This window comes from Patagioenas fasciata, chromosome 8, assembly GCF_037038585.1.
Source record: "Patagioenas fasciata isolate bPatFas1 chromosome 8, bPatFas1.hap1, whole genome shotgun sequence".
Taxonomy (NCBI): Eukaryota; Metazoa; Chordata; class Aves; order Columbiformes; family Columbidae; genus Patagioenas; species Patagioenas fasciata.
The window spans coordinates 9,875,708-9,897,116 of NC_092527.1; the positions used below are offsets into that span (position 1 = coordinate 9,875,708).

At 42.0% G+C, this 21,409-nt stretch overlaps 1 long non-coding RNA gene across 18 annotated transcripts in view; it reads right to left on the reverse strand.

Moving 5' to 3' along the window:
• The window catches only part of LOC136104331 (uncharacterized), a 500,900-nt gene that overhangs the window by 274,889 nt on the left and 204,602 nt on the right, over window positions 1-21,409 (reverse strand). Inside the window, exon 4 of one of the 18 annotated variants that reach the window (XR_011740250.1) lies at window positions 868-953. The exons of the other annotated variants lie outside the window; for them this stretch is intronic. This is a non-coding gene — a long non-coding RNA (uncharacterized lncRNA). The remainder of the gene's footprint in view (window positions 1-867; window positions 954-21,409) is intronic. 18 annotated transcript variants of the gene reach the window in all.

The window sequence follows — 21,409 nt, forward strand, 5'->3', positions numbered from 1 at the left end:
CTGAGTGTATAATTTACTGCTTCATCGTCTCCTGGCAGGCTCCCTACAGGATTAGGAACAGTTTCTTGCTGAAAGGTGACTACGGCTTGAGGGATTCTGGCTCTCAGTACCAACCATAGCAAGAGTCTCCTTGCAGCAAGAGCTTTGTGTTCACGCAGATACGTTTTCAGTCCTAATGCGAATCTTTCTTCTGCCCTAATGAAGATCAATCAACAATTACCGATTATCAATCACTTGTTCTTTATGTTTTACACTCAGGGTTGCCTGCTCGGAGACTGAATAAAAAGACAGAAATTTATTATGCCCAACGTTTAACAATGCCTCAAATATTTCAGCAAGTCCTTAGAATATGGGAAAGGTTTTTGATTAGAACTTTGAAGTATTATTTATATATTTGAAGTGTGTTTTTTTACTGATCTGACACTTTTTCTGAACTAGTGTTAGCAACATAGTGATATGGCATCAGGGATCCATTTCCTTCTAGGTTCATAAGTAGCAAAGGGCTTAAGAACATACTTAACAGTGTTAAAGAACAGGCTTCAAGTTTAAAAAAAATACACAAAAACAAACAAACAAACAAATCCACAACACAAAATCTAGTGAATTTACTACTGAATCAGGTGTTGCAAGTTTAAATGAAAACCTAGACATTTGACTGCTAACTTTTCAGCATCATCTCCACGTACTGAGCTTAATGTCAGAAATGTGCAGCATTAGCATCTCTGATTTTACTTTACGAAACAGCATGTATCAAATTCGTTAAAGGAAAAATTAAACAATGGATCAACTGGTTGTGTAGGTGTCCAACAGCCTTGGAAGCTAATGATAAATGAGCAAGGCTGTACTTTTTCCAAAAGTCAAACTCACCTAGATAGTCCTGGTGGGGGGCAGTCTGGGCTATTATACAGGCAAAGTATTTGTTCTCCTTCCCTGGGAACTCCTTTGCTGGAACACTGCACCACAAAACATGAACAAATTAAAGGCTGGGGGGAGCTACAGGCTGCCTAGAAAAGTGCAAATGAAGCGAGATTGGAACAACTCGAACCATTTAGTTCCAAGGGGGATTGAAAGACAATATTTGTTTTGAAATACGGTTTCTTTAAAAAAAGCTCACTTTTGAGCCTTGTTGTATTTAAAAGTCTTTTATTTAGACATGAATATTTCAATAAGGAAAATGTAATTAGAAACGTTATAATATCTACTTTAAATTGTAAACACTTTTTTATACTTCAGGTATGTTTGAAATGGAATGTGCTCTAAATATTGTAATCTCAATTTAGTGTAATTTTTTGTGTACCCGGAGTGACAGATTTTCATCAACTATATGAATCATCTTTATTACTTTACAAAACAAAACAAAAAACCCCATGCCTATGTGCTGTTTGGAATAAGAAGACAAAAAATAATTTTCCTCTTGCCCTATAAATTTCCAATTATTTTATAATACAACAAGAAATTAATCTCTTCCTGGCCCTTTTTGCTATGTAAAGTTCGTATTATTGAACAAATTTCAATAAAAAGCAAGAATTACATGAAGAAAAATTGAAACTTCTCTGAAGTTGAATGCAGCTTACAGGCACGAAATGGGAAGAGACAACAGATTAATGTCCTTCTTAAAGTCATCACCAGCAAGGACTGGACTGTCCAATAAAAATATCTGTAAAGACACTGATTACACCTGGGACAGGAATATCTCCTTGGTGCAGTTCACTCTAAAAATAACATACCAAAAGGAATGACTGGGCCTAATGATCCACTGAACTATTTAAGACTGTGAAATTCCTACTTGCTCAAATCTGTGGTAGATTTAGATTTCAGCTAATGAACAAATTTGTCTTTCCTCATTGATTTAGACACGCTTACTAAGTCTTACAACTGACTTACTCCATCAGTCTGCAAGAAATATTCTAATTCAGAGTCTTCCGTGGACAAATACCACCAAAAGAAGGAAGGTACAGCCCCTAACTACCTGCTGTAAAAGATGGTATCATGCAAATCTCTGTAAGCACCTCGTGAAACAGAAAATGTCAGCACTTAGCATTGAAAGATTCCACAGAAAAATCTCCTGTCTTATTTAAAATACAATTCAGAATTTGGTCTTTAAATTACGGGTTCACTAGAATATTGACACCATGGAGAACTCATTTCATAAATCCGGATTTCTGTGCTAACAGCATTTAATAACTGGAAACAGATCAACTGGTAAATTTATCCAGTCCTGATAATAACAACAGGGTTCATTAATCTAGGTGCTACCAATGCAAAGTAGGCTTAAGATAATTTTAAGATTCTTTCTCAAAAGGAAGAGACTGAATTCTAGAATTCTCACCAGGTAGATGAACTGCTGTTGCAGTGGCCCCGGTGGCAGCCAAAGCCTGGCTCTAGGCCATCGCGCACAAAGCAGCAAAGTTAATTGCAACTGCATTACCTAGAAACCTACCCAGTTTTTCTGACTTGCCATTTAGTGGGACCACGCTCTTCTCTGAAGAGACCAACACTCTCCCAGGTGACTCTGAGGGGCACCTTGATGCTTCACTGATCTAGACCCAGGTTAGCTTTGTAGACATCCAGCTGATTTAGGCATCCAGCAAGATGCCTATGGTTGAACAGCAGAATACTTCATATTGTGTTTAGTCTTTACATAACACTGAGATCGTAATGTTGTTGATTGTGGCATACGAAGCTACAAATACAGAGTGTATCAGCACACACTTTTGAATAACTGCAGATATCTCAGGAAAGTGGAAAGACACTTTAAGACTCACTACTCATGGATAAGCATTAAAATGGACAGTAGTTTCCTGCCTTAATTTGTTCTATACTATCCGGTATGTTTCCTATAAACTACAGAAAACTTTGCCTCATGAATTTTTAATGTGTTCCATATTTTTACTTACAGAAATATTCCATCTACAAGTGGATGTCACATACTTTCAAGCACCATGCTTAAATTTTTACTTCGGAGTGGTAACTTAGCATTACAGTATCACAGTATGTTTGGGATTGGAAGGGACCTCAAAAGATCACCTAGTCCAAACCCCTGCTGGAGCAGGAATGCCTAGGTGAGGTTGCACAGGAACATGTCCAGGCGGGTGCTGCAGTTCACTCTGCAACATAAGGGTCCTGGTTCAGGAACGGCACGGCAATCACCCTCAGGTCGCTCGGTCCATCAGCTCGCAGACACCAATGTGGTGGACGGCAAATGGCGTTTATTGGTAGGTAATAAAGCAATATATACCTTGAGTTTTACAACATCACATCCGTCTGCTCAGATAACACATGAAACACTACACCTATCAGGAGAGGGGCCACTATCTTCCCGTACAGCGTGAGATCTTCCGAACGCAAGACCCTAACTACCAACAGGCGGGTTTCAATGTCTCCAGGGAAGGAGACTCCACAACCTCCCTGGGCAGCCTGTTCCAGTGCTCTGTCACCCTCACTGAGAAGAAGTTTCTTCTCAAATTTAAGTGGAACCTCTTGTGTTCCAGCTTCATCCCATTACTCCTTGTCCTATCATTGTTTGCCACCGAGAAGAGCCTGGCTCCATGCTCATGGCACTCACTCTTTATATATTTATAAACATTAATAAGGTCACCCCTCAGTCTCCTCTTCTCCAAACTAAAGAGCCCCAGCTCCCTCAGCCTTTCTTCATAAGGGAGGTGCTCCACTCCCTTAATCATCTTTATTGCCCTACGCTGGACCCTCTCCAGCAGTTCCCTGTCCTTCTTGAACTGAGGGGCCCAGAACTGGACACAATATTCCAGATGGGGTCTCACCAGGGCGGAGTAGAAGGGAGGGAGAACCTCTCTCGATCTACTGACCACCCCCCTTGTAATACACCCCAGGATGCCATTGGCCTTCCTGGCCACAAGAGCACAGTGCTGGCTCATGGTCATCCTGCTGTCCACCAGGACCCCCAGGTCGCTTTCCCCTACACTGCTCTCTAATATGTAATTTACCAACCTATACTGGAACCTGGGGTTGTTCCTGCCCAGATGCAGGACTCTACACTTTCCCTTGTTAAATTCCATCAGATTATTCCCTGCCCAACTCTCCAGCCTGTCCAGGTCCTGCTGGATGGCAGCACAGCCTTCTGGCGTGTCAGCCACTCCTCCCAGCTTAGTGTCATCAGCAAACTTGCTGATAGTACACTCAATTCCCTCGTCCAAATCATTAATGAATATACTGAATAATATGGGCCCCAGTACTGACCCCTGAGGCACTCCACTAGAGACTGCCCTCCAGCTAGACTCTGCCCCATTGACCACCACTCTCTGGTTTCTCTCCTTAAGCCAGTTTGCAACCCACCTCACTACTCTATTGTCTAGACCACACCTCCTCAATTTAGCTGTGAGGATGCTGTGGGAGACTGTGCCAAAGGCTTTACTGAAGTCAAGGTAGACCACATCCACCGCTCTGCCATCATCCATCCACCTTGTTATGTTCTCATAAAAGGCTATGAGGTTGGTCAAGCATGACCTACCCTTGGTAAAGCCATGCTGATTGCCCCTAATGACCCTCTTATCCTTGATATGCCTTGAGATGGCACCAAGGATAAGCTGTTCCATTACTTTCCCAGGGACAGAGGTGAGGCTGACCGGTCTATAATTACCCGGGTCCTCCTTCTTGCCCTTTTTGAAGACTGGAGTGACATTTGCTTTCCTCCAATTCTCGGGCACCTCTCCCATTTCCCAAGACTTGGCAAAAATGATGGAGAGCGGTCCAGCAATGACTTCAGCCAGCTCCCTCAGCACCCGCGGATGCATCCCATCTGGACCCATGGATTTATGGACGTCCAGACTATTTAATTGTTCCCTAACCCAGTCCTCATCGACTAAAGCAAACTCCTCCATTGACCTGGCTTCGTCCGGGGTCTCAGGGGTACAGGGATCCCCAGGACAGCCTCCAGCGGAGTAGACAGAGACAAAGAAGGCATTCAGTAATTCTGCCTTCTCTGTATCTTCTGCCACCAGGGCACCCACCCCACTCATCAGTGGGCCTGCATTGCCTCTGGTATTAGTTTTATCTGCTATGTATTTGAAAAAGTTCTTTTTGCTGTCCTTGACCCCTCTCGCCAACTGTAATTCTAAGGAGGCCTTGGCTACCCTAGCTGCCTTCCTACACCCTCTAACAGCAGCCTTATATTCCTCCCAAGTGGCCAGCCCCTGCTTCCATGACCTGTAAACTCGCCTCTTCTGCTTGAGCATACCCAACAGATCCCTATTCAACCACACAGGCCTCCTGGCTCCCTTCCTCGACTTCCTATGTGTGGGGATGCTCTGATCCTGAGCATGGAAGAAGCAATCTCTGAATGCAATCCAGCTCTCTTGGGCCCCTTTTCCTTCAAGCAGTCTTGCCCATGAGATTTCCCGTAGCAATTGCTTGAAAAGGCCGAAATTAGCCCTGCTAAAGTCCAGGGTTGCAATTCTACTTGCTATTCTGTTCCTGCCACACAAGATGCTGAACTCCACCATCTCGTGGTCACTGCAACCCAGGCAGCCCTCAACCTTTACTGCTTCGACCAGACCCTCTTTGTTAGTGAGGATGAGATCCAGCAGCGCACCTCTCCTAGTCGGCTCCTCCACCATCTGCATGAGGAAGTTATCATCAGTGCACTGGAGGAACCTCCTGGACTGTGGCTGGCTGGCTGAATGGTCCTTCCAGCAAACATCAGGGAAGTTAAAATCACCCACGACAACCAGGGCCTGTGACTGTGAGGCCACTCTCAGCTGCGCATAGAAGGCCTCATCAACTTCCTCAGCCTGATCTGGTGGCCTGTAATAGACACCTACAACAGTGTCACCCCTGCCAGCCCGTCCCTTGATCCTGACCCATACACTCTCAACTCGTTCCTCATCCGCTCCTGGGCAGAATTTAGTACATTGCAGTTGCTCTCTCACATAGAGAGTAACTCTACCACCACGCCTGGCTGGTTTGTCTTTCCTGAAAAGGGCGTAGCCATCCATGACCACATTCCAGTCACGTGAACTGTCCCACCACGTTTCTGTAATTGCCACCAGATCATAATCTCCCGACTGAACACAGGATTCTAACTCCTCCTGCTTATTCCCCATGCTGCGCGCATTGGTGTACAGGCATTTCAGGGAGCGAGCAGAGCACACCAATTTCTCCCTAGGGGCACAGGAGGCCACCCGGTCCTCATCCGTTTTAGAATGCTGCTCCAGTGGGACAAGCCCAGCTACAACCCCATCCCCCTTCAAGCCTAGTTTAAAGCTCTCCAAATGAGCCCAGCTAATTCCTGCCCCAGCATTCTTTTGCCCCTGCGAGATAAACCTTTCCTGCATAACACTGTCCGGACTAGAGTCTTATAAAACCAGCCATTATCAAAAAAACCAAAGCCCTGCCTGTAGCACCAGTCTTGGAGCCATCCATTTAGAGACTGAATTTTCCTATTGCACCCCACATCATCACTTGAAGATGGAAGGAGTGAAGAGATCACTTGAGCCCCTGAGTCTTTCACCATCCTTCCCAAGACCTTGAAATCGTTCTTCATTCCCCTCAGACTACAGGGAGCAGCTTCCTCCCCATCTGTCTGGAAGACCAGCAGCGGGTAGTAGTCTGTCGGGTGCACCAGTTTGGGGAGTTCTCTAGAGATATCCTTGATCCGGGCTCCAGGTAGACTACAGACTTCCCTAAGATGAGGGTCAACTCTGCATATTGGGCCCTCTGTTCCTTTCAGAACGGAATTTCCTATTACAATCACCCTTCTATCTTTCTTATCAGAGGCAGTCTTAAGTTGTGAAGTCAACCGCCTCTTCCTATGTGATCTTGTAGGCAGGCTTGGCACCACCTCCTCACCTACCTCTTCTTCAAGATCCAGGGCCTCGAACTTATTACGAAGGGGCACCTGGGGAGGCAACGCAGGCAGGGAGGGGGGCTGCCCGTGATGCCGAACTGGAATACGCTTCCAACCTTCGTCGTCTTTTAGGTCCCCTACCTCTGCCTGACAGTGACAAGGGTGGGGCTGTCTCAGGACCTCCGCCTCTGCCCGAGAGGGCAGGATGTCCATCTCCTTTTGGAGGGGTACCTGCCTGGGGCCTTTCCGACTGGCACGCCAGGGTGTTACTCCACCAGTCGATCTCCCTTTCGCACTCCCTGATGGACCTCAGCATCTCAACCTCCTCCTCAAGTTTCACAACCATGTCGAGCAGATCTTGCACCTGCTCACACCTCACACAGGTGGAGTGCTGGCCTCCCTCCTCCGGCAGCAGCAGGCTCTGGCACTCCCTGCAGCCTGAGACCTGAACAGCCACCATTCGGGACAGAACCTCAGTCTGCGTTGCCACAGTCTTTTTGAGACAAACTCTCCTTCTGGAAGAGACCATGGTCATCAGCAGTCTGGGACGCTGGCAATAATTCAGAGGGACTGACAAGCAACAAGTGCTCTCTGCACCCTGCTGCACAAGCTACCACACCTGCTGCTGCAGCACAGTGTGGGTGGGACTCACCCGCTGCACAAGGCGGCTGCTCCTCTCTGCGCCTGGTGGACAGGACTAGTCCCTGCCCTCCCAAAGGCTTTTTCAAGGCAAGGGGAGGGGGTGTGGTCTCCATTACCATGGGAACGCCCCCCCGCCACGTCAGCCGCTCTCTCGCAATGGCTGCTGGGGCTTCAGAGGATCGGGACCGCCGGGAACCACGCTGTCCCTGTACGTTTCCCTCTGAGTTTCCTAATCTCGGTTAAACCTCGCGGTCGGCTGAACCTTGCTGGCTCTGGCCCTCGCTGCGCTGGCTCTGATCAGCATTGGTCATAGTAAACCAATAAAAACTATAACGAGTCTTAATACTCTGCTGTGGGTATGCTATTTTCTTGTGCATTCCTTCTGCTCAGGTTTACACTGGATTGTCATATGTGACTTGCCTTTGACAACTTTATCTATGATACCCATCTACAGTGATAAAAGACAGTTAACTTCCAAGTCATCCTCAAGCCCGAACACGTCAACCATCCCCACTGCAAATCGTTTCAGAGAAGATTCTAAGGTCATTCTAAGTCTGGAAATTTGTTGAGCTTACAGATAGGAAACCAAATCTGCCCTTCCCAGCTTCCCTCCTGTCACCTCACACCCTCAGATTCTTTTTGCAATAGGTTTGTGAGAAACAATCATAACATTACAATTTCTCTCTTCTCCTTTTCTGTTTGCCATAAAACCAGACAATCCAAAAGCATATTCAAGAAGTAAACAGCACAATTTGTACGAGAGCTCAGTTTCACAAGGCATCTGAAGGAAACCTCAAATATCAGTTACATGTTGTTATCAGGAAAGGATGGTTTGCAGGACTCAGCCCTGGCAACATTCAGTTCAACCAGAAACGAAGTAGAGGTAGCCCACGAAAAGAGAGATTAACCCAGTAAATAACATAAACACTTCACTGTATGCTAATAAATTATTTTTCAGCATTTTGATTGTTTCTTTCTGTTTTTTCAATCTGAAAATCACATATGCTACTCTGTTCAACTCTCTTCTAATCTTTCAGCAAATTATTTTCTTAAGGTTCTATCAAACCAGATTACTAAGTGGTATTAAGAAAATAATAATGTGATTATTGTATGCTCAACTGTTATTCATACAGTTACGGCAACAACTCTCTCCTGGGCACATGTACGCACATCATAACCTCGATCTGTAACTATCAGCCTTGAAAGAGTCATTGAGGTGTATGCTTATAGATAAGCATGTCTCACGTGTTTTTGTAAGTATTATGAAGAGAAGCATTGAGGGATGTGGTGGGTGGAGGGGTGTTTGTTTTGCTTCTTAATAGCAGCTAATTTCACGTGTAGTATTTTGTTACCAATTTTTATTCTCATTTTCTTTAGAATCTCTACCTAAAGTTGTAAGCAAGCTTATTTTCACTGAATTTGCATTCAGTTCTACAATACTATTTCCATAAATATGATTAATACTGCCAATGATCTTGATTATCAACCAACCTCAGTCCAACACAACCACCCTTGGACTTTACAGAATTTTAAGTTGCTGCTCTTGATTTTCACTGCTTGTCAAGAGACTTCCATGATACACATCCTTTTCAAGTTATTTAATCTAACTATTTTATAAGCCTTGGAAAATAACCGTGATGTTCTTTAAATATTAACACATTTCATCACTTGTTTACTTAATTTCCTTTATATGGGATACACTAGGAATAAAAACATTCTCTTTATTTCAAAATCAATTTTGATTGCAAATTTTGATGATGAAACCTCCTACATATGCAGAACTTGCATTGGTAAGAGTCAGAATACTACTCTGAATTACTCTCATAAATCATTAGAGAGAACTAATATAACACTGAATTTCTAAATCTAAAATGAATTTTTAATCTGTTTTAAAATTTAATGAAATTTGAGATTTGTGTTTCTCTGAATCAGTCACTTGTTTAACAATTGAAAAATAATTAAATCTAGTTGCCTTTATAAAAACAATTTTAATAATTGGCTTGTTTTTCCTTTGAGAATTTTAGTTATTCCTGACACTAAACAACTTTGAAAACCACTTTCCGCCTCACTGTTCTAAATGAGCTGCTAGTAGTCAACTGAAAAACTCTTGGAGGGGACAAAAAGAAAGTGATCAAACCAACTATGCAACCAGTACATTCCATCAAAAGCAGAGATACTTCAGACTAACGAGTGACTTTGGTTCACACACTGTTAAGATAGAAACTTGCAGTTGTAAATAATTTATACGCTACCTCTGCTGCTTGGTACTGAGGAATCCACAGCATATCTAGTTGCGTCTCAGAAAATTCAAGTCCAGCTCAAGCAGAGAAGCTCCCAATGCTCCCTCCACATCCATAAGGGTTACGGCATAATAATGCTCTATTTTTGTTCAGGTATTTCATTGTTAGGCAAGTCATGAGCTTCTCGGCATAGTCAATACAGTTCACAAGAAAGTCATTCTGTAGGAGGTCAGGAAAAATCCACAGCAGAGATTTTAAAATCTTCTAACAATAAACATCTGAAAAAGCACTGCCATTTTACATGTGGTTGTCTTCTGGACGGCGAAGAGGAAAAGCTGTTCCCCTCTCTCCGTGCTGAATTGTTTCACTGGGTCACAGTACATTGCATCTACTATAATGGTCAGCCTTTGCTGATTACTGGCGGTTGTCAACTGTGCACACTGAAATGACGGAATTCTCAGGCAGTGGTACAACAAAACCTCTTCCCTGGACATGTTTTGCCACAGGATTCTCAGGAAACCACCTGATGCTGCAAAGAGCAAACGGGATCACATCTATGCACAGAATGGCAGATACTCTCCTTCCTTCTGTCCGTCCCTTCCTCCAAATGCTGGTGTGTCCAGACTGACATGCGCATGAGTCTGTCAGAATATATCCTGGATTATTATATTGTACCACATTTTGAAGATAGATGTTTTGGTAAATAGCATAGATCACAACCAATCCTTCTGGCATTTTCTGTACTCTCCTATAATAAGTATAACAAGATTTATGGGGGTAATAGGGTCAGCTAATTGTAAATAGTACTGGAAGGCAAAAAAAAAATATCAATACTGTTTTGATATAGTTACTCTAATAACAAACTGGCAAAGACATCTAGTTTCATGCTTCCCAGATAGCATTTTCATAGACTCTCCATAGCAAAAAAAAAAATCCAAAACCAAAAAAAACAACCAACACAGCTACAGTTTGCCCAGTGGCAGATGTCTGTTTTGTACAAAGACAAGACATGGCAGGGGACAACAGTTCCTGATCCAGAAAACTTCTAGTGTAAGTGTGCTTCAGTTGCGTGCCATTTCACTATTGGCTGTTACAGGTTTCTGACACGTTCCTACGTTCGTGTTCATGACAGATCAGCTGTCTGTGCTCACTGTATATATGTCAGATTGCCTGGTGTGGTCTTTCCTGCTGTCCGGAAGGTCATTTTTCCTTAACTCTTTTCAAGTTTCTTTTTTAGGCACAGTTTATTACCCGTTTCAATCCCAGTAAACCATTTACCTCATTACTTCGTTTAACAAGTGGCATTTAATGAAGCACAATCAAAACCAGCAAGGAAAGCACTGTCGGTTGCACAGCTAAATCTCCCGGCAACATTCCCAGTGAAGTCCCCAGGACTTGGGCCACACTACAACCATTACAGAACCATTCTCATTAGCGCCCTGCACTGTAGCACCTGGTGCTATGCAAACTAAGACCAAAACTCCCCTTAAAATCCAGTCTTTGCTCTAGATACGGTGTAAGGTATGAGACAACAGATACAAACAGACCAACAGGGAGGTACACCACAACACTGTGCTGCTCAGAGCTTCAGCAGCCTCATCATGGTCAAGCTGTCTTATGGCCATCACCAAGGAGAGATGCTCCTCCTGAGAGCAAGGAGTAGCAGGGCAGAAGGACAAAGGTATGTCTTCAAAACAGAACACGTAGGTGGGGGGCTGGCATGAAAGATCTATCCCACTTAGGAGTCATCATTTTGTGTGTGAGAGAGGGGTAGCCTTTCCATGAGGGGAAAAAAATATAACTCAGTCTGACACAATAAAAAACACCAAGAGAAGCAGTTTGACCAAAGCACTGAAAGAGGAAAAATGAGATAAGCAGCAACCTATGTGAGCACTAGAAAGACAAGCCCAGATTTGTTAAAACCTTAAAGAGATAGACTAAGAAATCCTTTCCCTTACAGTAAGAGGAATTCAGCTGTGAAAACTCAGTGTCTATATACACTGCACAACTACCATTTCTATGTGCCGAGACTCTGCTTTGCTTCAAGGACATAAAACGAACGACATAAACAGATGACACATTTGTTTTGCTTCCCACGATGGAATCATAAACTCGCAGGTTCAGTATGTCTCAGCTGCAGTCATGTTCTTCACTATTCTTCTTCAAGGAGAAATGCAAAGTACAAGAGGTACCCATGCACCCCAAAGCACAAAAAGGTCACTGCCTGCTTTAAATGATAGGGGAAGTCAGTCTTGAACCACTATTATGCAAGAAAAAGAAAGCTTCACGGTGAGAAAGGAAAATTAATTCATTTTCTCTTTAAATTCCATTTGCAGCTTTAATAGGCACAGGAAAGTACAGCACAAAATCATTTTACCTAGCCCTGCTGTTACCAGGTTGAACCTTTCTTTTCACCAAGTAAAAAAATCAGCAGCATCAGGGAGATCCTAATGCTCACGCTCCAAAAAGGAAACATGCCTCTCTCCACTACGGGGATTTCAAATAAGACTGCATGTAATTAGGGATACTCTTGGGGAAGCAGATGAGGCTTTGCTTGTGCAAATCAAATTTAATACATCTTCAGAGACCCCTAACTAATTATAATTCCTAAAACTCTATTTCTTTTGAAAAGAAGATGCACAGCTGCCCCTGGCTGCCACTCATTTAAACCCACACTGCTACCAAGTACCCCGCAGCGCTCATCTGGGGTAACAGGAGGAGACAAGGGACTCATCCCAAAAACCCAAAGCAGACTCATTTCATCTTTTGCTTGTTCCTGAAGATGAGCACATTTCGCAAGTGCTCCAGGCATACAGATGTGACACGCTCCTCCTGTCGATCATTTCAAACGGAAGAAATGAAATGAAAATCTGGAGACAATTTTTCATTCATCCAATCACTCTTACACTATTACTCCCCTTTTCCCACCTCTGACACTTCTCCACATCCCCGCAGCCTGTAGCAACACTGACTCAGAGTAATGTCCAACCAGGTGTGCAAGTTTCCTACTATTCCTTTTTTCCCTCTGCCTGGTTTTGTGGCTATGCCATCTTATGAATAGGTTCAGGAACTGCCTGCGGGTCACATTTTCTCTACCGTGTCTCAAACCACCTCTCAGCTATAGAACATAAAACTCTTTTCTAGCCTGAAGAACCCATTTAGTAATTTTCCATATAGAATATATTGCATCTTTGATCACGCTTCCTACCTCCCTTTGTACCACTTCCAGTTTTACCACATCTTTCTGATGTAGTTTCACCAGAACTGTGTGTCTTAGTCAATGTGTGTGTATCATGAGTAAATATGGTGACACTGACATTTTTTTGTTCTGTTTTCTATTCCCATCATAATAATCTTTAATATTCCTATTTATCGTGATCATTATTGAGTGCAGCTCTGGCATTTTCTCTGAACTATCGATTATAAACTTACTTGACTGTGCTTATGTTCAAATCACAAACAAGCACTACCAAGGTATTGTTCTTTCTCATGTGCATTGTTTTGCATTTTATTTACATTCAATTTCATTTCACATTTTATCACCCAGTCTCTCAGTATCACGAGATACTTCATCTCATGTTCACATTTAGGTACTCCTCAGCATTATCCTTAATAACGTGTTCTCACAAGCGAACCATCGTCACAGTTTATGCCCTAGCCATTTCTTTTGATCCCCAACTAGTGATTTATTCCTTCAATGGATAAACAGTGGCTAAGCTTCTTTAAAAACACTCATAAGGGACAAGTGTCTTTTTGGAAGTCCAAATTGATTATATATCAGCAGGCTTCACCTTATCCACCTGCTTAGCTACTCCTTCAGAGAACAGCAATAGGTTTGTGGGCTTGACTTTTCTTCGGAACTGTACTGACTTCTTCCCAAAATATTGTATTAATCTGTGTGGCCGTTTATTCTATTTCTGATTATGGTTTCTTTCCCCACCCTCTCCACAACAGACATTAGGTCTTATGCCATTAGTGGTCTGTCTTTCCTCTGGAATCGTTTTAAAAACGTGATTCAACACACAACACTTCTCATTGTCAGGGACAAAGGCAGTAATTTCAATGAAGAAATCCTTCAGGAATTTTGGGTGATAACATCTGCTCCTGGTAATTTCTTATCACATATTCCAGTATTTGTCTGAAAATCTCATTGACCAGAATTTCTCTTTGAGGACTATCAGCTCCCACAATCCCTTTAAATATGCTTCCGGCACAAGTATCTCCCCAATAGTCTCTGTAGAGAAGATGTGTAAAGAATGTTTTTTCTGCCATGCCTTTATATCAGGCTTCATATTCTTGTTATCTTTTAAAAAAAAGAAGAAAATTTGAGGCAAGAAAGGATCACTGCAGATCACCTAGTTCAGCCTTCCCTCAAAGTGGTACCTAAGTCAGGTTGGTTTATCACCCTTTCTGTTTTCCTCGTTTCTGGTGCTTCAATTTTTTAAAGGTTAATACCTTATTTCTAACACCCTCAACATCCTCAGATTGTCACCTGGCTAGGCTGACCTTCCTTGGATTTTTCGAAGTCTTTTCTGATTTGTGACATTTTCAAATTTGACGTTTGGTCTGAGCGACCCCTGTGATGACTGCAAGAGACAACATACATGACATATCAGCTCGTTCTGGCAGCATCATGTCACGGAGACCATCTGTCTCCATCCACTGCACTAAATCCTGTGGTTTTCTTGTCAGAACACCACACACTGCATCTCTGATCTCTCCTTTTTTGTGAAATGGTAGCATCATTATTCTTCATTCCTGCGCGTTCATCTAGGCAGTCAATCTTATAAACCTATAGGGCCATCTATGGGGACTCGATTATTGAGCTTTGCAGGAACGGGGTACCAGACAGAAGGACAACACAATTCCTGGGACCTCAAGCCTCATATGCAATATTTTGTTTTGTACAGCCTTTTTACTTCTGCAGAATTCTAGATACTAATTTCCAGGGCTACAGGTGTTCCAGTTCTCAGTTTTCTGCTAAATGAAATGTTCTCTAATGACAGCCACCATTTCACTGCTGCTACCCTGTAATTAAGAAAGCTAAATCTAGATCACAAACTGTTTCTCAAGGCTTTTTGTTCATTAGACACTTTGTTATTCTGACCTCGTTTTCCATTAGCATATTGAACAGAGTAATGGATACATATTGCCACCTATTTAAAGCCAAACTACATTGTAATCTGCTTTAACTCAAGTTCATAACTAATTTCTTTTGGATTTATAATCAATTTTCAAGTCCATTTGATATTGAAAAAGTAACTTTTCATGGAGGATGGCTGTATTTTCTGATCAGCTTAGCACTTGTCCTGCATTTCAAGCAACACTGTCCTCAGTAGCCAGAGAAATGGAATAAATCCTTGAAACTAGTACAAGGAAGGCTTCTAGTAGTTCAGGATGTTGATGCTTATTTTTTATTAGAAGCTGTAACCTTTTAAGTCAGTTCATACTGTATCTGTGAGGGGGCTGTGGCAATGCCCCTGCTAGGGCCTGTACAAACATTTCAGTTTCATGATAATTGCCTTGGAGGCATAAGGACTTAATTATATAACATCTGTACCCTTTTGCAAACTTTTTTTTTAAAGAATATCATCCTATATATATTGCACAACTTTTTAAAGTGGGTAGCTGTTTTGTGATATATATTTCTTATACTATAGCATTATAAAGAATTCGTATGCTTCCTTCTCATTTAGACTCATCATTACTGGATTTTACAACAGCTGCCAATGGAGTTGATAGAAAAACCCTTAGCGGCTCTAGAGGCACTTTAATAAAGTTGTCCCTGATGCAAGCAATGATGTTCATCTTTAAATGGTTTGAGTCAGTGATTAAATAACAGTTGCCAATAATTTTTTTTCATTATGAAAAATGCGACCAACTTTCATGCAAAAATTTCACAGTATTATATGATTTCCCTTGTTCCTTTTTTCTTTTATATATTTTCAGTATGTTTCATACCATCAAGGAAGCCTTTCAGTGTAACTGTGTGTCGAGGGTTTTGCTGGCAGGGTGACAATAAAACCCTGGCAGATGTATTGTTAACCTCCCCCCACTGCCCCCTTTTGCCTCTCCCTCTCCCCCCTTCCCACTCAGGACAGGCGATCGGGAGGGAAAGAAGGACAGAGAGAAGAGAGTTGGAAAAATTAAAAATGTTTTACTAATGCTACTGATAAGAATAGAGAAAATAACACAAAGTATACAAAACCAACCTTGAAAGTCTCAGCAACTGCAGAGCCAGTACCCAAAGTCCTGGACAGGACTCTACAGCCAACTGGAGCTGGATTCCGTCTCTCACTAGGCCTCAGTTCGTAGGGACAACCAGCAAGGTCCTCTCTTAATGCTGGCCATAAGTAAAAGGGAAAAAGGAAGGGAGGAGATCCTCGTGATCTCCCACTTTTATATGAAGTATTCACGTGAATGGAATGTTATACACAGTTGGCCAGTTTCTTGGTCACTGGTTTCTTGTTGTCCCTCTCGCGAGATGTCCATTCATGCTTATCAATAACTTCACATTCCATTGCTATGTTTACCAAAACATGTATCTGGTTCTCCAGGAAAATGCAGCTAATATGAAGGCTTTAGCTGACAGGCAAATTCACTAAAAGAGAAACTTGTTTTTTAACAAAACCAGGACACTGTGATTGCGGCTGCTGAATGGTTTGTGGCTAACACACCATGGATGATTTTCTGTGTTGCACTTTGAAAAGTTATTACACAATTTCCTTTTGTAGACATGCTTTTTTTTTTTTTTGCCTCTTAGAGATGTATTTCTGTTGCTAACATTTCTTGGTGAAGAAAGGAAGTTTCTGTAATTAAGTCTGTATTCATGGGTGCTATAGCAAACCACTGCCTCTCAAAACCACTGCCTCTCAAAAACAAAATAAAACAAACCAGTCACAAAAAACAAACAACAACAATCACAACAAACACAAAAACAACCAAGTCAAGACCTTGATGTCACCAAATATGAAAATGGAAGAACTATCAGCTGTTTGGTGTGCTCCTGTATGTATGTACAGCAGAATAGTTCCGCTACCAAGGGGAGGCTGCATCTACATGAGCAAAGACACCACCAGCCAGGTGCCAGCACTAGACTCTGTAGAAGACCTCCTTTACAAAATGCAGAAATTCACATTTTTTCCTGTTACAGACATATTTTGCTGAGTAACACCTTGATGAGCTGTGATTTGACTACTCTAAATGTCAAGGATGATAACATCCCCCGTCACTAGATACCTTAATAAATTGCTCCTAGATTTACTGAAGGTCTGAATTGAATAAGCACGTCTGAAGAGTAACACTCAGACCATCTGTACCTCAGAGTACAAATGTAAATCCACTGACGACTGCCTTGCTCTATAACTTCTGTAATCAATCTATATTTCATTTTTACTCAGCTTTTTATGAAGACAAAAGAAATCGCATGCTTTAAAGTAAATTTGCTTGAGTAAGACCTATGATTCTGACTTTCAATTGATATAAAAAACTTTAAATGTTCACCGGCTACATAATCATTCTTTCGGGAAGCTTGGAAGGTCAGTAGTGAGAACTACTTTTCTTCCTAGGAACAGCAGTATGGCCAGCAAGGAACAAAGTTCGAACAGAATTTTCACTTATCTGATGGGTGTAAAAGAAATATCAGTTTCTTCTCAAAAACATCAAATGGTCATGTACACTCATGTTCAGTTACACTACTGAGAGCAGCAGCTGTTTGTCATTACACCTTAGTGTCGCCTTTGAAATACTGCAAAACTTTTAATTGTTATCCTTGAAAGCATCCATAAGGAAATGTTAGTGGCCAATACTGTACTGTCAACTAGAGACCGCCTTGTGGAATCATTTTTGCAGCTCAACTTCCAGTGCTGTGGAGAATAAGGAGATAATAAAAATAGATTAAGAAAAAGAGACCTTCTCCTATTGCCTTCTGTTTGTTTTAAACAGACATATGTTTTATGCATATTGTCATTGCACTCATTTTCTAAAGGCCAATTATAAAAATCCTTTTAAAGAAAATCAATTTCTTGAACTCCTGTATGACTGCTGCTGACAGCTGTTGTGATTTGATTTCCTGTGTGTCACAATGTAGCATTTCTTCCACTAGGTCCCTCCAATACATTTCTTGGGGATGCCTTCCAGGTCTTATTCATACATTTATACCTCAATCATTAGCTCCTTTTTCTATAAAAACCCCTAGTAAAAAGCGTTATGAAATGTGTGTGTAATCATTCAGTGTCCCATACAGAAATTCAGCTGAGTAATCTGAATAGATTGCTTAAGTGCATACCTCTGATTTACATTTTCATTATATAGAAATCAGCTTTTAAATTGATAAAAAAGCTTCCATCCACACATCCCAAATCTGGTAAAGTGTGTACAACCCTATCACATGGCAGTTCTGTCTGAAATCACATGAGGTACTGATTGACTTGATGTGACATCCTAGATTAATGGGCTCTTATAATAATCAATGACTTCAGCAATTATTGAGTTGCTATGTCTATTCTACACATAGGAGGAGAATACACCTACAGAAGCATCTTTTTGTCAAATAATCCTTAAATACTTGAACCTCCCTCTATTTGTACAGAAACAGTAAGAGTTGCTTTTAATGTGTCCTACCTGGTTGCATATATAGAACTGGTATAAAATTAACGCTGTTTATCCCTGCAGAGCAATGAGTACCTCGGTTTTTTAGCTGGGTCCATCCCTGTGTAACTTGGTCCCTGGCCAGGGCACTGCAGCACCAGCCCATGATGGCACAGCATCGTAATTTCAGATCTCAGTCAACACACACACACACAAAGCCCCCACGATCAGGGAAGTGTTAAGGGCAGCAACTGCTGCCAGACCCTTCCCAAGAAAGGAAGACAAGGTGGCAAACCAATCCTTTCACCATTCAAAGACTGGCCAGTAAGAATGAAGTCCTCCTTCATTTCTCACCCAGCAAGTTGAGTGCTAGAGCATAACCTGCGTTAGGGTACATGCCTAAAGAATGCACAGCAACATAAGCCTTTATAGGTAATTTCCATTCAGGCAAATTCTAGTTTCCGTACCATTTTTAATTTGAAAGTAGTATTAGCAGGCAGAGAAACAGCTTTTTCTTAGTACTGCTGACCTAACAAGGTCCTCACAAACATAACAAGAAAAATTATGGTTTCATGTCACATCCAGGTGGCAGTTACATGCCCGAGTATGACCTAAAGAACAATGACCCCGAAAAACTGATTGCTTAAGATCCCCTGGTAATTGGTAGGGAGTAGAAGGAATATTGCAGCATCTCTGATACAAGTCCAGGTTCAAGTAAAACTACTTGGTCCTTAGAGATATAATGTTTTTGTGTTAGTTCCTGATCGCAAAATGCTGTTTTACTTCCCTCCTATCCTCTGGTGGTATGTGAATTACATGCAAGAATAACATTCTGCATTAAGCTCCTGTGACCGACTCTCACAAGGCCCTTTCATTTCTCAAAAAAGGGTGTTCCCCAAAGCCTACACCCTTCTTTGTCAAGAATTTATGAACTACCTCTAAGCACCATTGACAGCCTGATACATGGGTCACTTGCAAATCAGTTTTTCTTGCTGAATTATTACACTAACTCTACAGCTTTCTCAGCTTTACAAAGTGCACTTCTGCAGTGTGTGTGAAGGATGAATAGCCTCAATAAATTCCATTATACAAAGGAACAATGAGGATAGCATATTGCTGACTTCAGGATAATGAAAGCAACACTGGATTTCAGATTGTTTTGATGTGATTAGCATTGTGTTCTCATTTCTCTACGTGAATGATTTTTAAGGCTCTCATTTTCTAGAAGCACGTATGAGGAGGGAATTTCAGGAGACGAAACAGGATTTTAATATTATTTATTACAGTATTATTGCTACAGTAGCATCCATCCGAACCATCTGATAAAAAGTCTCATCATGTTTTATGTTTGATAAGCATCTAGCAAGATGCAAGACACTCCCTGGCTCTGACAGCTCACTCTAAGCACATGGAGAGCAGGCAGAAGGAAGCGGCAGAGCCCCATTTTTGGGACACGAAATCATGAGTCACAGATCCTATCTTTGCCAACTTTAACCCCCTGCCCAAGAGGCCACAGGACATGGCAAGATCAAGAATCTCTCTTATGCCACATTTCTTGACAGCAGTCTACTCTAGACTGCATGGGCCAGTCTCAGACCTGAATATCCTTAACGATACCTCAAATATTAGCTGTTTGAGAAGTCATTGCTGTTACATTTTCTAGATATAGGTTTAGGACTTCACACTAGGGTACCCAAGTTGCCAAATGACTTCTATCAAATAAACCTGAAGTAAAGGCCTCAAACATCGTCTCTCAAGTTCCCTGTAAATGTTAACATTTCTTGGTTAATATTACATTGAAAATAAAAAATGACCACAAAAAAAAATTGGTTTATTATGAGTCTCAGCAGAAACAATAATTGAAGAAATTTCATATTCATTTTATACCAACCCTTTTAGCTTTAGGTCTGTTCACAAAGATCATTATGCTACAGTCCTGGAAATCTTTTAACAGATGTAAGCTGCTCCTACTCTTTGATCAACACAACTGAGATTCTTTATTTTAACAACCTCTGTAATTGTCTCAGACACACATGCCCTCAGCAACACAGAGAAACAAAACTCCACATAAATGGAGAAAGCTTTTTCTCCTGCAGGCTGGAAATTATGAAACTGAGAATGCAACACTTGGAAAACATCAGGAAGCATGTAATGGGGTTCACACTGTAAAGGTACAAAGCCAGGAAAAGCTAAGTCCCCAAGCAAAAAATTTGAAACATCGAAGGAATTTTCATTGTAAACCTCGTTTCTCAAGATCTGCCCCATGACCAACTAGCTGGAAGCATCATATAGGCATCTAAGCTAAATAAGAAAACAAGGACATAACTGCTTAGAACAGATCTTAAGGTTTATCGTAAAATAAGATACCTAGTACCCAAGCATCTGAAAGAAAAATGGAAGAAAACCAGTATCTTTCCACTTATCCCTTTTAACAGCCCAATCAGCCGCACATGCAGTAACACTAACGCTGACAGTTAGTTTGTGGTGTCACAGTTACATGTTGTCCTGGTTTCTCCTTTTCACTGTTGCACTGTTTGTTCAGCATGCACAGTAAAAACTGTACCCTGACAAGTTTTAAGGAGAACCAAAAGTCATTTTAAGGGAAGAATGGGTGCACTCACATGTCAGGCTTTGGTCTGCTCTGTTTTCTGCAGCACCAGCACAATCACATTTCGGCCCTCCATCTGCACTGTACCATGGACAACACACAAAGCCACCTCTTAGAGGTTGTGGTGACCTAGAGGCCAGCTGTCAGCAATGGGGACATCCCCCCACGCCCTGTTCTCATGCACACGACCTCCTCCTGCTTCCTAGCACCTTAGTGATGCTTGGTGCAGCCTGCACTGAGCCCACGAAGCCTGGTAAGATCACAGAGAACTATTTGCTTGCTCTTTTCCTCTTGCCAGGTTGAATTGACTCAGCAAAGGAATAGGGTAGGAGCCAGCAGAGAGGATAAAGGGCAAGAATGGGCAGCACCACCCAGGGATGTGTGTGCGTTGGGAGGAGCAGCAAGTGGGTTGTCTCCTATTGACAGACTGAGGTGTTAGTTTGGCTTATCTGACTTAAGTTTGCCCAATGTGAAAGAAACTAATATAAAGTTACTTAAGACAAAGTAGGT